Source organism: Oryx dammah, unplaced genomic scaffold (genome assembly GCF_014754425.2).
Source record: "Oryx dammah isolate SB20612 unplaced genomic scaffold, SCBI_Odam_1.1 HiC_scaffold_8, whole genome shotgun sequence".
Classification (NCBI taxonomy): domain Eukaryota; kingdom Metazoa; phylum Chordata; class Mammalia; order Artiodactyla; family Bovidae; genus Oryx; species Oryx dammah.
In genome coordinates this window covers 39,795,539-39,810,271 of record NW_024070192.1, presented here as the reverse complement: position 1 = coordinate 39,810,271, position 14,733 = coordinate 39,795,539, and the positions used below count along the sequence as shown (strand labels likewise).

Sequence of the window (14,733 nt, the reverse complement as noted above, 5' to 3'; positions counted from 1 at the left end):
AGCCCCTTCCCCACACAGTTGAGGATGCTGAAGCCTCTCTTGGGACTTTTTTTTTTTTTTTTTTTCTGCTGCTGCTGCTGCTATGTCGCTTCAGTCGTGTCCAACTCTGTGCAACCCCATAGACAGCAGCCCACCAGGCTCCCCCATCCCTGGGATTCTCCAGGCAAGAACACTGGAGTGGGCTGCCATTGCCTTTACTGTGCTGGGCCTTAACTGTGGCACATGGGGTCTTTGATCTCCGTTGTTGCCTATGGTATCTTTAGTTGCAGCATGTGAACTCTTAGCTGTGGCATGTGGGATCTAGTTCCCTGACCAGGCAGGGCTGGAACCCTGGGCCCTGTGAACTGGCAGCGTGGAGTCTTAGCTACTGGACCACCAGGGAAGTCCCTCTCTTAAGACTTTAGTTTCCTTCAGAACATTCACTGATGGTGTCCACACCTTGGCCCCCAGGCTATTTCTGGAACTCAAAGATCTAAATTTCTTCTTGTATTTAGTTGTGGTTGATTTATGCCACCATCTCTATAGGAAGCCTCTCAAGGGCTTCCCTGCCTAAGCAAAGGAAGATCCTTTTGTGCATCGAGGTCCAGGCCTCGTTGGCTGCCTGCTGAACAGCTGCCCCCGTGCTCACCTCTGTGGGCTGCTATTAAACTCCAAATCCTGGAGGCCTGTTGGTTCTGAGGTGATGGGGGATCCTCAAGATTCCAACTCTCCAAATCCATATAAGCCAATATCTATTTACCTTTTCCTCTTAAGACTCAGTAGAAAAGGGGCAGGTCTTCTTCACACACATGCACATAAACTGCTGATTCTTTTACTTCTTCTTCTTCTTCTTTTTTTTTTTTGGCTGCACCACAGGGCATGTTCCTCTACCAGGGATCAACATTTCTAGAAAGTGTTAAAGAAAAACAAAGCTGGGTAATAGGAAGTGGTGGTAAAGACAGATTTTATTCAGTACTTCTGCAGCAGGGGAGAGAGACTTCTTTAGCCTAGAAATGAGCTTGGTTCTGATCTATACAGAGGGGACCTGGCCTCCTTAAAGGGAGAACCAGGGAACAGGGAAGGAGAGTGTGTGAGGACTCGAGCACAGTCAAGACAGTGAAAAATTACAAAAAAGCAGATGAGTGGTCAGCCCCAAATGTTCATTGGAAAGACTGATGCTAAAGCTCCAGTACTTTGGCCACCTGATGCAAAGAGCCAACTCATTGGAAAAAAGCCTTATGCTGGGAAAGACTGAGGGCAGGAGGAGAAGGGGGCAGCAGCGGATGAGATGATTGGATGGCATCACCGACTCAATGGACATGAGTTTGAGCAGACTCAGGGAGATAGTGAAGGACAGGGAAGCCTGGCTTGCTGCAGTTCATAGGGTCGCAAATAGTCTGAGATGACTGAGCGAGTGAACAACAAGATGAGTAGTCAGTGTCAGTATGATCAGGCCATCTTAGCCTAGTGACTGGCCCTTAACCAAGATACCTACGTACAGATTGAGACACAGGGGCTCCATCCTTCCTGATGGTTATATTTCAAAGGAATGACTCCCAGGTCCTTGAGAAGACACTGCTGGGTTCTAGGAGATACACATACATCTCAAAGGCATAGAGAGAGGATTTACAACAAGTGTTCAAAATAAATGCTCTAAGAAAATGGAGGCAAGGCACCTACCTGAAGGTGCTGGCTGGAACAAATGGTAAATTCCCTTGGCAGACGGGCTTTCTCAGAAACTCAAGTGGGGATGGGATGGGCTGGGTCATGGCAGGGACACCATGGCTTTAGGCTGCTAGATGCCAAGCTAGATCATTTTTTCAGGTCTCTATGTGTGGGAGGGTGGACAAAATCATTTGTGTTGAGAGATGCAGTTCTTATAGGCCACAGTTGAGGTCTTGTTGAGAAGTAGGCTTAGAGAAACCTGATGAAAGTTTGGTCAAAGTGAAGTCGCTCAGTTGTGTCTGACTCTTTGCAACCCCATGGACTATAGCCTACCAGGATGCTCCATCCATGGAATTTTCCAGGTAAGAGTATTGGAGTGGGTTGCCATTTCCTTCTCCAGGGGATCTTCCCATTACCATCTGAGCCACCAGGGAAGCTCTTGGTCAAAGGAAGAGCCTTTTTCAAAAGGAAGGTGGAGACTTCTCTGGTGGTCCACTGGTTAAGATTCCGTGTTTCCACTGGGGAGCTAAATTCCTGCATGCCATGCAGTGCGGCTAAAAAAAAAAAAACGTGGAAGTCAGGGAGGTCATCTTTGCAGTTTGAGAGTTTGGGAAGCCAAGAGGGTTTCTGGGTCTTCCACCTCATTAAGGTAGTCAGAGGGTGCCAGCCAATGTGGTCCTGGATCACTAAGGACACTCAAAAATCCTTGGGCTCTTAGGGGGTGTTTTGCCACCTAACTTATCCACACAGATGCCTGCCCCCGCCCCCATTTCCAGTCTTCTAAAAGTGTCATAGGAAACATACAGAAGCAGCGATGGCTTTTTGAACCAAAAGAAACATCATCTGCCTTGAAGTAAGAAGGGAGCTTGAGCTTTAATCACTGATTTGTGTCAATGTGTCTCTGGGCACATAAATGAACACACCTATAACCCGAAGACAGGAATACTGTGCCACAGATTATTATATCAATCAGTGGTGCTTGCAAATATATACGCCTTTTATTCATAAAGTCTTGCTTTAGCAAGTAGTCCCATCTGTGGGAGTAAATCCATATAAGCCAATATCTATTTACCTTTTCCTCTTAAGACTCAGTAGAAAAGGGGCATGTCTTCTTCACACACACGCACATAGACTGCTGATTCTTTTACTTCTTCTTCTTCTTCTTTTTTTTGGCTGCACCACAGGGCATGTTCCTCTACCCGGGATCAAACCCACGCACCCTGTTGGAAGCATGGAGTCTTAACCACTGGGCCAGCAGGGATCAAACCCATGCGCCCTGTTGGAAGCACGGAGTCTTAACCACTGGGCCAGCAGGGAAGTCCCTCTCTTTACTTCTTGATGTGTGTGCATGTGTGCTCAATTGTGTCTGACTCTCTGAGACCCCCATGGACTGTAGCCCCTGGGGCTCCCCCATTCATGAAATTCTCCAGGCAAGAATACTGAAGTGGTTGCCATTTCCGCCTACAGAGGCTCTTCTTGGGAATCGAACTCAAATTTCCTGCATTGCAGGCAGACTACCTGCTGAGCCATCAGGGAAGCCCTACTTCTTAATGGTGCCTCAGAATTTAAAGATCTGAGGCTGGCAGTAATTGGCCAGCTGTAATCCACATCCTGGGACCCTTCTCACGCCAGTCCCAACCTCCGACTCTGAGCTCATTTTCTTCTCTGCCTCCCCACTCACCACTCCCCACCTTTCAACACCCCATTTCTTGCCTTCCCTGTGCCTTCTACCTGCAGTGTCCTTCCCCATCTGGCCCGTCTGGCCACCTGTTCCTCTTCTGAGTCTCTGGATAAGGGTTTCCTCTGAGAAGCCCCATCTGAGCCCTGCCACACTGTAGTTCATGCCTCTGCGTTTCTTTCATATCTGATGCAGCCATGGGGGTTGGGTAGCATAATGGCTCTGCTACTAGCTGGCTGTATGACCTTGGGCAAATCCCTTAAAGTGTTCCTAGCAGTAAATTGGAGATAAATAATGTTATACTTCCATGGCACCTGTCTCCCGTGAAGTCACTACACAGTAGGCAGCAGGTTACAGCTTGCACACCATTGTCCAGAGATGATTTCTTTATGTTTCTGTTTTTCCCTCTGAACTATGAGGTTCTTGAAGACCAGGCATTTTACCCATTTTCCTCAAGTAGCAGATTTCAATGCCCTTCCAAGTCACATACCTGCTGAGGTCTCAGGAACACCAAGCCTTTTTGGCAGCACGTGGCAGGGGTGGAACAAAGCAGCTAAAAGAAAATTTGGGAAAGAACTCTTAACATCTATGATGTCAGTTGGGGCTCCCCCAAACCTGGAAATCAAAGCAGGACCCATCCATAATAGGAAGCACTTACTCTCCTAAGGCTCCTTGCCTTGGGGCCTATTCTTCCTATTCTGCACCCTCAATAACTCAATACTTGGACTTCCCTGGCAGTTCAGTGGTTAAGAATTCGCCTGCGAATGTAGGGGACACAGGTTCGATCCTTGGTCCTGCAAGATTCCACATGTTGCGGGGCAACTAAACCCATGTGCTGAAGCCCACACACCCTAGAGTCTGTGCTCCACAACAAGAGAACCCACCGTAACAAGAAGCCTGAGCACTGAAGTGAAGTCGAGCACAGACAAAAATCAATCAATTAATAAAAGAAAACTTTAACTCAATACTTTGAGTTGTCCACCAAAATCAACTCACAAGGAAGTGTCAGAAAGATAAGTAGGCTTCAGTGAGGACTTTTTAGGGGAGCTAACCATTTTTTCCTCTGCAATGTCTAATCTGCCATTAATCCCATTCAGTGTATTTTTCATCTCAGACACTGTAGTTTTTATGTCTAGAAGTTCAATTTGGGTAACTTTTTTTAGCTTCCATATCTATACCTAAACTTTCCTCTAGCTTCTTGAACTTACAGAATATGGTCTTAATAACTGTTTCAATGCCCTTGCCTACTAATTCTGCCATCTGTGTCATGCCTGAGTCAGTTTCAATTAATAGAGTTTGATCTTCACTATAAGTTGCATTTTCCAGCTTCTTTGTGTGCCTAGTCATTTTTTCTTGGATGCCAGATATTGTGAATTTTACCTTGTTGGGTACAGGATATTTTTTAATTCCTATAAATGTTTTTGAAATTTGTTGTGGCAGTTAACTTGCTTGGAAAGAGCTTGATCCTTTCCAATCTTGAATTTAAGCTTGCTTAAGCGGGACCAGAACTGGATTTCTGGATCCAGTCTAAGGTGAATTTTTTTCTAGTATCAAAGTAAGGCCTTTCTTAGTATTTTTTTTTAATGTGGACCATTTTTAAAGGGTTTATTGAATTTGATACAATATTGCTTCTGTTCTATGTTTTGTTTTTTTGGCCATGAGACATGTGGGATCTTAGCTCCCAAACCAGGGATCGAACCCGCACTCTCTGAATGGGAACGTGAAATCTTAACCACTGGACCATCAGGGAAGTCCCTTTCTTAGTATTCTAACTAGTAGCCCCTAAACTGTGATGTTTTCCACTTTGGCTGCGGAAAACAGACATTATTCCAGCCCTGTGTGAGCACCAGGGGCTGTTCCCACTGATCCTTTCGGGTGGTTCATTCCCCCCGCCCCACCCTCATATCATTTTCTCATACACCTGTGCTGAGCAGTACTCACTAAATACTTGAGGAGCATTTTCTGTAGATCTCTAGGTTTCTCTCTCTCTGCATCTCTCTCCTCTCTAGTCCTCTGCCCTGAGAACTCTTAACTGGTTTCATTTCCCCAGCATCCAGCTCTGTTCCATTCAGCTAGTCTTCTCCTTCTTGAACCACAGTCTGGAAACTCTCCAGCAGCGAGCCGAGCAGTGCAGGGATCACCTTGCTGTTCCCTCTCTCAGGGATCACTTTCCTTTGTTGCCTGATGTTCCAAAGGCTTGAGTGTTGGTGTCTTATATGTTTGATCTGATATTTTCGTGGCTTCAGGCAAGAAGCCGACTCTGGTCCCTGTTACTCCATTTTGAATGAAGCAGAAGTCTGCATAAAAACATTCTTTTTTGTTTGTGTAATGAATTTGTTCAGCAAATTTAACCTGATGATGTCGAACCAGGAAACAGCCTTGTGTTTTCTTGAGGGTGGAAGGAGGAGAGCTGTCTCCTCTCCCTCCCTCATCTTTTTCCTGCTTTGATCTCCTCTAGATGAGGCCGTCTGAGGGCTTCTCCAGGAGGTCCTATGTGATACAGTCTCTTCTTCCCTCTTCCATCCTGCCTCCAGAGCAACATCCTGCAGCCTCTGACAGCGGGGCTGCTTTGCCCCACTGGCCACTTTCTTGGAGAGGAACTTCTTCAAGACAGAACGCAGTTCTCTTCCACACTTTCTTCTTGGCCTTTAGAAAACTCCCCTGACCAATGACATAGGATTAACTGGCCCGAATGTCAGCAGAGCTATGGTCAAGTGACCCTGTTCTCGGTTCATGCCAGCCCCCAAACTCCAGGAGGCGAGTCAGCTCCCTTAAACTTCTTCTCCACCATTCTCTGCTCCTGGAGCCACGGAGACGCTCAGCCGGCATCCTCCTGGGCACCCCTACAGGCCCTCGATTTCTTGAAGGGGTTTCCTGTTTTGGTTGTCCTGTTACTTGTGAATCCATTTGAAGAAAGAGAAGACAGGAGCTTACTTGGACCAAGGTGAAGAGAGAGAGGAGAGGAGGCCATTCTGAATTTGGCTATGGAGATGCTGGGGGTGGGGTGCTCTTTCCCAACTATGAGAAGAGGCGCTGGTCAAAAGGAAGGGCCTCATCAACAGAGTCCGGCCGTGACATTGGAGAAGAGGCCGTACTGCAGCTCCGGCTGGTCACGGGTGGTGTGTACCTGTGTATGTTGGCATGTACACATGCAGGGAAGTGTGTGTCCCCCTGCAGTGAACATGATGCAGCCCACCCCCAAGAGGATGAGGTTATGGTGGGGGATGCGGGAGGGGGGAGGAATGAGTCGGGCCCAGTGTACTGCTTTGCAGGCCAAAGGAATAAACGCGGGCCAGGAGAGGAGGAAATGGCTTTTTAAGTGAGCTGGGAGGCTGTGCCTGCGCTCCCACGTGAGCTACCCCCGGGGCATGGGGCACAGCCAGACAAATGGTGTTTGTTACAGTCACTGGGACGGGGTGGGGAGACCTGGGGAAACAGTTAAGTGAGACGAGTGTGAATCCCTAGTTTGGCCAGAGCCTGGCACAGAGCAGAGGACAGGAGTGCTTTGCTGAGAGCTCTGACGCTGAGGGAAGGAAGGCTGGGAGGGTGCCCACTTTGTCTGAACCCCAGGGAGGTACAACTTGGGCCGGGAGGAGATGGTACAGGGCAGCCACTTCAGGGCAGTGTAGAAATCTTTTTCCCTTGGCCAGCAGTCCAAAGAGAGCTTAGGTCATCCCAGAGGTGATGAGGACTCTCTCCCAGGCTGCGTAAGGAGTGGTGTGAGTGACTCTTGCCTGGAGGGGGCCTGTGGGGCATGGGTCGGTGGGCTAGAGCCTATAGAATCCCTACATCCTCGCAATTTTAGTGTTAGCGAGGTGATGGTGGTGGTGAAATATTGGAAGTGTTAGTCACTCAGTCATGTCCGACTTTTTGCGACCCTGTGGACTGTAGCCTGCCAGGCTCCTCTGTCCATGGACTTCTCCAGGTAAGAATACTGAAGTGGGTAGCCATTCACTTCTCCAGGGGGTCCTCAGGGAGCTCTTCGAGTGAGTCAGGCCTACCATCAGGGGCTTCCCTTGCATGATCTCATTCAATGCTCACAACGGAACTATCACCTTCCTTTTACACAAAAAGAAACTGGAGGTTTAGGAGGACTACCTTGGTGGTCCAGTGGCTAAGACTGAGTTCCCAATGCAAGGAGCCTGGGTTCGATCCCTGATCAGGGAACTAGATTTCACATGCCACAGCTAACGATCCTGCATGCTGTAATAAAGATCCCATGTGCCACAATTAAAACCTGGTGCAGCCTAAATAAATAAATAAATTTTTAAAAAATAAAGAGGGCTTCTCTGGTGGCTCAGAGATAAAGAATCCACCTGCCAATGCAGGAGACATGGGTTCAATCCCTGGTCTGGGAGGATCCCACATGTTGCAGGACAGCTAAGCAATTATTGAGCCCACGTGCCACAACAACTGAGGCTCGCGCCCCAGAGCCCATGCTCTGCAACAAGAGAAGCCACGGCAATGACAAGCCCTCACGCTGCAGCTAGAGAGTAACCCCGGCTCTCCACAACTAGAGAAAAGCCCGAGCAGCAACAAAGACCTAAGCACAGCCAATAAATAAATAAAACTATTTCAAAAAATAAAAGAAATTGAGGCTTAGCCACTAGCTGCATTGGTGGTATAAATTTAAAAGAAGTAAAATGAAATTTAAAAGTCCACCCTCTGTGACCGGCAGGAGGGGACAGCATGGCCAGATGACATTTCCATAGTGGCTGAAAGTTTACTGGACAGTGCTAGCTTAGATTTGCTCACTTACCCAAGATCACTTCTCCCATGGGCATGATCCAGAACCCAAAGAGAGGTCTGACCCAGCTACTGGTGGGGACTGCTGTGTGAGTCCAGAAACCAGGACTTCCAGATTTGGTCATCACTCAGCTACCAGTTCTGCAGTTATCTCAGGAAATCAGTTCATAAACAGTTTTTCTGGTCGAACCATATTCCTGGTAGAGAATGAAGAATAACACGGCTTTTAACACTGTTCTCCACCGCTTCTCACTCTCACCCCACCTGCGTAGGAAGCCATGCACCGGGGGCTCCGCGGGGGTGGAAGTGGAGAACGTGGCAGCCGTGACACAATGCTGATGGGTTTGTGGCTGTTTCCTTTAATGACGGTGGCAGGTTGCCTCAGCCTGTCCTTTGTCCATCGGTGGAGCGTTCATTCATTCAACAAATAAGATGAGCCACAGCAGGTGCTGTTTCAGGCCCCAGAGGTCATACCTGCCTTCCTTTTGCCTCGTGGTTAGAATGGATCTTTGCGGGGGATTGGGGACTTGGAGCTGCTTAGGAAACAGACAATGATGTTTGTTACTCAGAAACAGCAAAGGGCCGTCGAGACGGGTTCCACGGCGAGCACAGCCATCCAGAGGGGCCCTGGCCTAAGGGGTGATCTCAGGCGGGTCCTCCCGCCTGCGTCCTCAGGTCCCAGGCCGGGGCGGGGTGGGGCGGGCCGGGGGCCGGGTTCCCGCGGCCGCCGCCAGAGGGCAGCCGGGGAGCGCGCCGGAGGCCGGCCGGACCCCGGGTAAGTCTGGCTCCCGGGGGGCCGCCCCTCTTTCGGGGCCCGGTCTAGGAGCGCCGGGGCGTGTGTGTGTCTCGGTGGCGGGGACCGCGGGGGACCACGGGGGCGCGCGGGGCGGCCCCGGAGCGGCAGGCGGGCCCCGGGAGCTGTGGCGCGCGGGCCAGGGGCGCGTGCAGGGCCCGAGCCGCGCTCCTTCCCACCCTCCCTCCCGCCTGCCTGGCCCGGAGCCCAGGGCTGGTCTCGAGCGGCCCGGGTCAGTGCCTGGGCCCGGCCCGGTCCCCGGAGCGCCTGGTGCTCGGCGACCTGGCCACAGCCTGCCTGGGGCCCTCGGGGGTCCCGTCGGCGCCCGCGCTCGTGGGTGGGTGGGGGCGCCGGGCGGGGCGGGGCGGCCGAGCTCCGGGGAGCGAGCGAGTGGCTGGTCGAAGGCGGCGGCCGACGGCAGGCGGCGCTGGGGCTAGCGCTCCGGGCGAGTCAACAAGTGCCGTGTTTACCGAGCGCCTGCGGGGCGCGCACGTGGGCGGGAGGGGCCCCGGGGTCGCCGGCACCTCCCGACCTAGCGGGGACGACGCGCACCACCCCTCTGCGCTCGGCCTCGCCTTTGGTGAGGGTCCCACGCTCCCGATGATGGGCGTGGGCACCCGGCTGGGCCTGGGCCCTGGCCATTGGCACTTTCACCCTCGGTTAGGTGATCAGGAGTGGGAATCTGATGGCATTTGGTGCCCAGGAGGGCGGGATGGAGGTAGCTGTCACTGGCCAGACAAGATTTCTCACTCTGCGCACCTTTCAGCCTGAAAATCCTGTCCAGGGTTTTTTTTCTGGTCTCCCCAAAACCCTGCTCCCAGCAGTCGGGCCCACCTCTGATTTTCTCAGGGTTAAGGTTTGGAGGAAGTGTAGAAATCCATCTGGGGGGCCTCCCTCCCTTCAGGATGAAGGCTCTGTACTCACAGGGATGCCCTGTGACACCTGCGCTGTGGGGGTAGAAGCCCCCTTTCGTGGTGCAGAAGCCCCCTTTCGTGGTGCAGCCAGGGCTCTGCTGGGAAGTCTGGAATTTTGTCCCCTGCCTACTGCTCAGAAGGCTGAGAACCTGATTATCCCGCGTGTACTGTCTGTGACACCCTCACCCCTGGAGGTGGCCTTGGGGAGAGGTGTGAGGTGTGAGGTGGAAATGCCTCCTTTGTGAGTTCAGAGGCCCAGGGGGTGAGTGGGTCTGGGGGAACCCTCGATCCCCAGCATTTGGAGGTCTGGGACTCCAGAGTGTCCCTGGACGCCCTGGTAGGAGCATTGGAGGGGCCAGGGCTGCAGTCTAGTCTCTGCCTCTCAACGTGCCCGCCCCTCAACACACCTGGAGAGACTGTGCCAGTCTGCACGTGCCCCTCCATCCTCCTGCTTCTGACATCCACTTGGCCTCCCATCTCTTGTGGGGGGAGAGAGGGAACACAAGCACCAGAGCCATAAGCTTGGTTTCTCGTTTCTCTCACTGTCGCATTTTCCCGACAAGCGCTCTGCACCTGCTGCCTGCCTCTTGGCGCTACGCCTCCCCTCTGAATCCTGCTGCCCAGCTGCTGGCCCCACCACATTGCTAAAGCTGCTTCCTTGGAAGCCAGCTTGTTTCCAAACACTGATATTTTTTTTCCCTCGGCCTCATCCCGCTGCCATTGCTTCTGCCCGGGAGGTGGGTTTCTGTGCGCACGTGCCCTGTCTGCAGCCTTCTCTGCTGTCATTTCTCTCCTGGTTTTGTTCTTCTTTCTCCATCATTCCTTCTCCTCTTCTGAGGCCCCTTCCCTCTTTGCTGGGATGTTTTGAGAGGCCCATGTTTATCTTCTCAGAGAACTCGCTTTGGAAGCTGTCAGGGAATTCCCCTCACCCCCAGATTCTAGTCCTTGGCCTAGCTCCTGGAATGCCCAATGACACCCGAGGATCACCGTGTCCTCCTGACTCCCCAGCAGTTGGTTTCCTGCTCCTCTGTCATACTCTCTTTTCCCTGAAGTGTCTTGCCTCTCCTGTCCTTTTGTAACCGGGCTTCTGCTCCAGGCCTCAGAAGTCTCAGGCCAGAGTTCAGAGGCCCCTTTGGCTGATCTGATGCCAGAATCCTTTCCAGCTCCCACAGTCCATCTGGCATGTCACCTGTAGCCTGATTCCTCCTGGATGACTGCTGCCTTACCCTGTCTGCATTCTCCCCTGGGAAATCTTCAGAGGTTTCCGGCCTCCTCCTGCACAGAGATCAGCTCTTTCACCTCCTGTGGTTCCCAGTCATGTGGCTCTACCGCCGCAAACCAATTTCCAATCCCCAGAATGCTTCCCTCCCTACGATGGTCAGCCCTCTCCACCTTAGTCTGGAGGACGCAGCTCAGAAGCTGTTTCCTGTTTGCCTCTCTCAACCCCGCCGGGGTCTCCTCTCCTGGCCTTCCCACTCCACCATGCCCACGAGACCATAGCTGTCTGTCTGCTGATCACAGGTCCCTTTGTGTCCCTGAAGCCTGTTGCCTTCCTCCAGGATCCCCAGGACCGTGTACCCAGTTGACTCAATAAAGGAATTTCTCCCCTTAATCTCCAAGGACATCTCTGGCCTTCCTTCAGTTGTTTACTCGCTATATTGTGTCCAACTTCTTTACGACTCCAAGGACTGTAGCCCGCCAGGCTCCTTTGTCCATGGGATTTTCCAGGTAAGAATACTGGAGTAGGTTGTCATTTCCTTCTCCAGGGATGAAACCCGAGTCTCCTGCATTGCAGGTGGATTCTTTACCACTGAGCCACTAATTCAAATCCCACCTCTCTCCTGGACTGTTCGAGTGTTCTGGATTCCCACTGGCCTGCACTCTCGCTGGTCTTACAGATGGATTCATTACAGTTTGTGCCACCCCATTTAACACTTTGTGTTCTGCTATTAGCCTCCAGTTGTATCATGGGTGTAAGAGATGCTTTTCCAGTGCTTATTCATAGCAGCTGTTTGTTGAGTGGTCAGTATGTACCAGAAATTGCATATGCTGATCTTTCCAAGAGATTCCTCGAGTGTGTAATCTGTGCGACCCCCAGAGGTATAGGCGCTAGGATTCTGGTTTTCATTCTGCCCATGAGGACGCAAACCCAGTGAGGTCCAGGGACTGGCCCAAACCACACACTTGAGGGTAGGCAGAACAGAGGTTAGAACTCAAGTCTGACTTGCAAGACTGTTTGATACTGGGGTTTGCTGTTTATCCAGGAAAGCATATGCTTCAGGCCAGGGAGCATGTTACAGGTCCTCGTGGCACCTGGCCCAGGACATCCTTATGGCGTGGTTAGCTGGTTGCTTGGGACTTTGCTGGACCCCAGGAAAGGACTTTGTAATAGAACAAATGCCTAATGGTGGGACCAGTGCCTAAAGGAGGCTGTGACAACTGCCCCCAGAGGCCTTTGAAACAGACTGTGTGTATGTTTGTGAATGTGTGTCTTGTCTGTGTGTCTCAAGTAAGAGCTGTGGAACACAGAACCCCAAGGAGCCCTCAGGTCATTTCTGTTCCTTCAGACACGTTTAAGTGCTTTTTTAATTTGGTAAACAGAAATCAACCCCACCCCCAACAGAACCACCTTTAACAAAGTTTCCTTAGGAGCTGTCCTTCCCTTTCCTCCACAGGTCACTGTCATATGAAAATGAGTTCCTGATGTGAAATACAGTTGCCATGGCAACCAGTAATGGGAGGCCCCGAGTCTCTTGCTCCTAGGTCTCTGTGCTGTATGCTTCTAGGGGCTTTTTCCATCGTTGTCATCTAAAATAATGAAATATTCCACTTGACTCTCCTTTTGCGTGGACATTTAGAACATTTTTTTTTTCAGACAGTGATTTCTGGGCACCTTTAATGGCCCAGCAGCTTGTCACCAGGCTGCTTGACACACCATTAAGAGTGACCCCCGGATGGTGCCTCTGGTTTAGGTCACAGTTTGAATGAAATTCAGTGCCTTGTGGGTAAAAGGACAGTGACTGTGGCCTGCATGCATCCTTGATGGCTGGAGAGGCAGAGGGAAACAGCATGGTCTGGTGTTAGGAGGGCTTATTAGAGCAGTTTTTATTTTATTTTTTGATTGTGCCTCGTGCAGCATGCAGGATCTTAGTTCCCTGACCAGGGATAGAACTCATGCCCCCTGCATGGGGAATTTAGAGTCCTAACCCCTCGACTGCCAGGGGATTAGTGAGGGCTTTTTGGTACAACTCCATTCCAGTTGGAGGTGGTGAGACTGTTTGCCTTTACTTAGTGCCTCCTCTTATGTAAGAGCTGCTCAGCTATCCTGGCAGGGGGTCACCCAGATTAGGGTACCTTGGGGTGCCAAGAAAGACAGGGTGCCTTTGACTGTAATCATAGCTACTACCTTTGATGGGCGCTTATTTTGTGCAGACCTTGTTTCTTTATTTGATCTTCAACCAAATAAAGGTAGAAGTACTATTGTTTCCCCCATTGTACAGGTAAGAAAAATGCACAGAGAGGTTAAGTGCTTGCCCAAGGATGCACAGCAAGTAGGTGACAGAGCTGGGCTTTAGTACTAGGAAGTCTGACGCCTGTGGCCAAACCTCTTCACTTGGTGCCACATTGATGGCGGACAGACTGCGTTTAAAGAATGAAAGGGTGAATTGGAGAGGCAGAGCACTCTGGCTTTCTCAAGATTTGATTTAAAGCAGTCGTTTTCAACTTCTTACGTCTCGTGAGAGGCAGAAGGCTGCAGTGAAAAGTCATGTTCTAGAATGTTCACAGCAGCGATATTTGTAATTGCCACAAAACTGGCAATCACCCGGTGTCCATAGGCAGTAGCGTGGACAAATAGAACATTGAATAGACGATAGAACGCTGTACCACAGAACAGTCCGCAGCCACACAGAACAACATGAAAATGTCACGTAGACACTGTTGAGCAAAAGCCCCAAACAGAAAAAGAGCACAGCCTGTAGGTAGTATCCCATTTACCCCATGTGCAAAGAAGGCTGGGTGACTATAAGGTTTGGAAGTCAGGCTGGTAGTCCCCAGGGGCACAGGAAGGCTCAGAGGCTGGTGATGTGCTGCTTCTATGTCTGGGTGGTGTTGGTCACATACTGTTCATCTTTTCGAGATTCACCAATTTGTTGTGTATACTTGTGTGTTGCGTGTGTCTGTGATACTTTAATAAAATTTACCAAAACAGAAAAAGGCAGCAGTGACCCTCAACCCAAGACAGGAATACTAACCCTCCAGTCCCTCCTAGGGGCCACACCCTTGACACTGGACCTGGAATCTTGGATTTCTTTTGAGAGGTGGGAGGTGATACGAGGATGGGCACCCAGGTTCTGGGGATGTGGGAGCAGGACCATGGCCCGCTCTGGCTTTCTCCTGTCCCCCTCTCTTTCACTGGGTTTGGGGAGAGCTTGCTAGGCTAGGAGGTGGCTCGCTGGGTTCTTGCCAAGTTCATGAAGTGGCCTGGCGGTAAGGGAAGTGAAGTGAATCCCCTGCTGGCCAGGGTCTGTCGTTTGGCCTGGAGAAAGAGCAGAATCTGGCTGGTGCTGCAGTCCTCTGCACGGACATCCTCACTGCTCCAACAGCCACACGCTGCTTGCAGAACATCAGCATTTCAAGGACTGCGCCAGCCTGGAAAGTGAGTGGCATTCACTGGGCAATGAGCTCCTCCTTCCACATGGCAGTTATATGCTGCTAAAAATACTGGAGCACCTTATGTAAGACCGCAGTCACGGAGGTAGCACCTTATGTAAAAGCACTTAGTCTATCATGGACAATGAATCAGTCAGGTGTTGTGGTGACCGTGGTGGGGGTCATCACGGAGTTGGTGGTTGGCTTGCCTGGTGAGGAGGGTGAATGATTGTCAATACCCATGCCTGCCTGACTCACTCCTGCCTGACTCACTCAGCTGCACTCACACCTAATTTATGTGTTGATGC

At 51.0% G+C, this 14,733-nt stretch overlaps 1 protein-coding gene across 1 annotated transcript in view; it reads left to right on the top strand.

Moving 5' to 3' along the window:
* The first annotated feature begins 8,801 nt into the window (after positions 1 to 8,801).
* Positions 8,802 to 14,733, top strand: part of RPH3AL (rabphilin 3A like (without C2 domains)) — a 137,224-nt gene continuing 131,292 nt past the window's right edge. The window contains exon 1 of the mRNA XM_040243814.1: positions 8,802 to 8,843. The gene's annotated coding sequence lies outside the window, so the exon portion shown is untranslated. The remainder of the gene's footprint in view (positions 8,844 to 14,733) is intronic.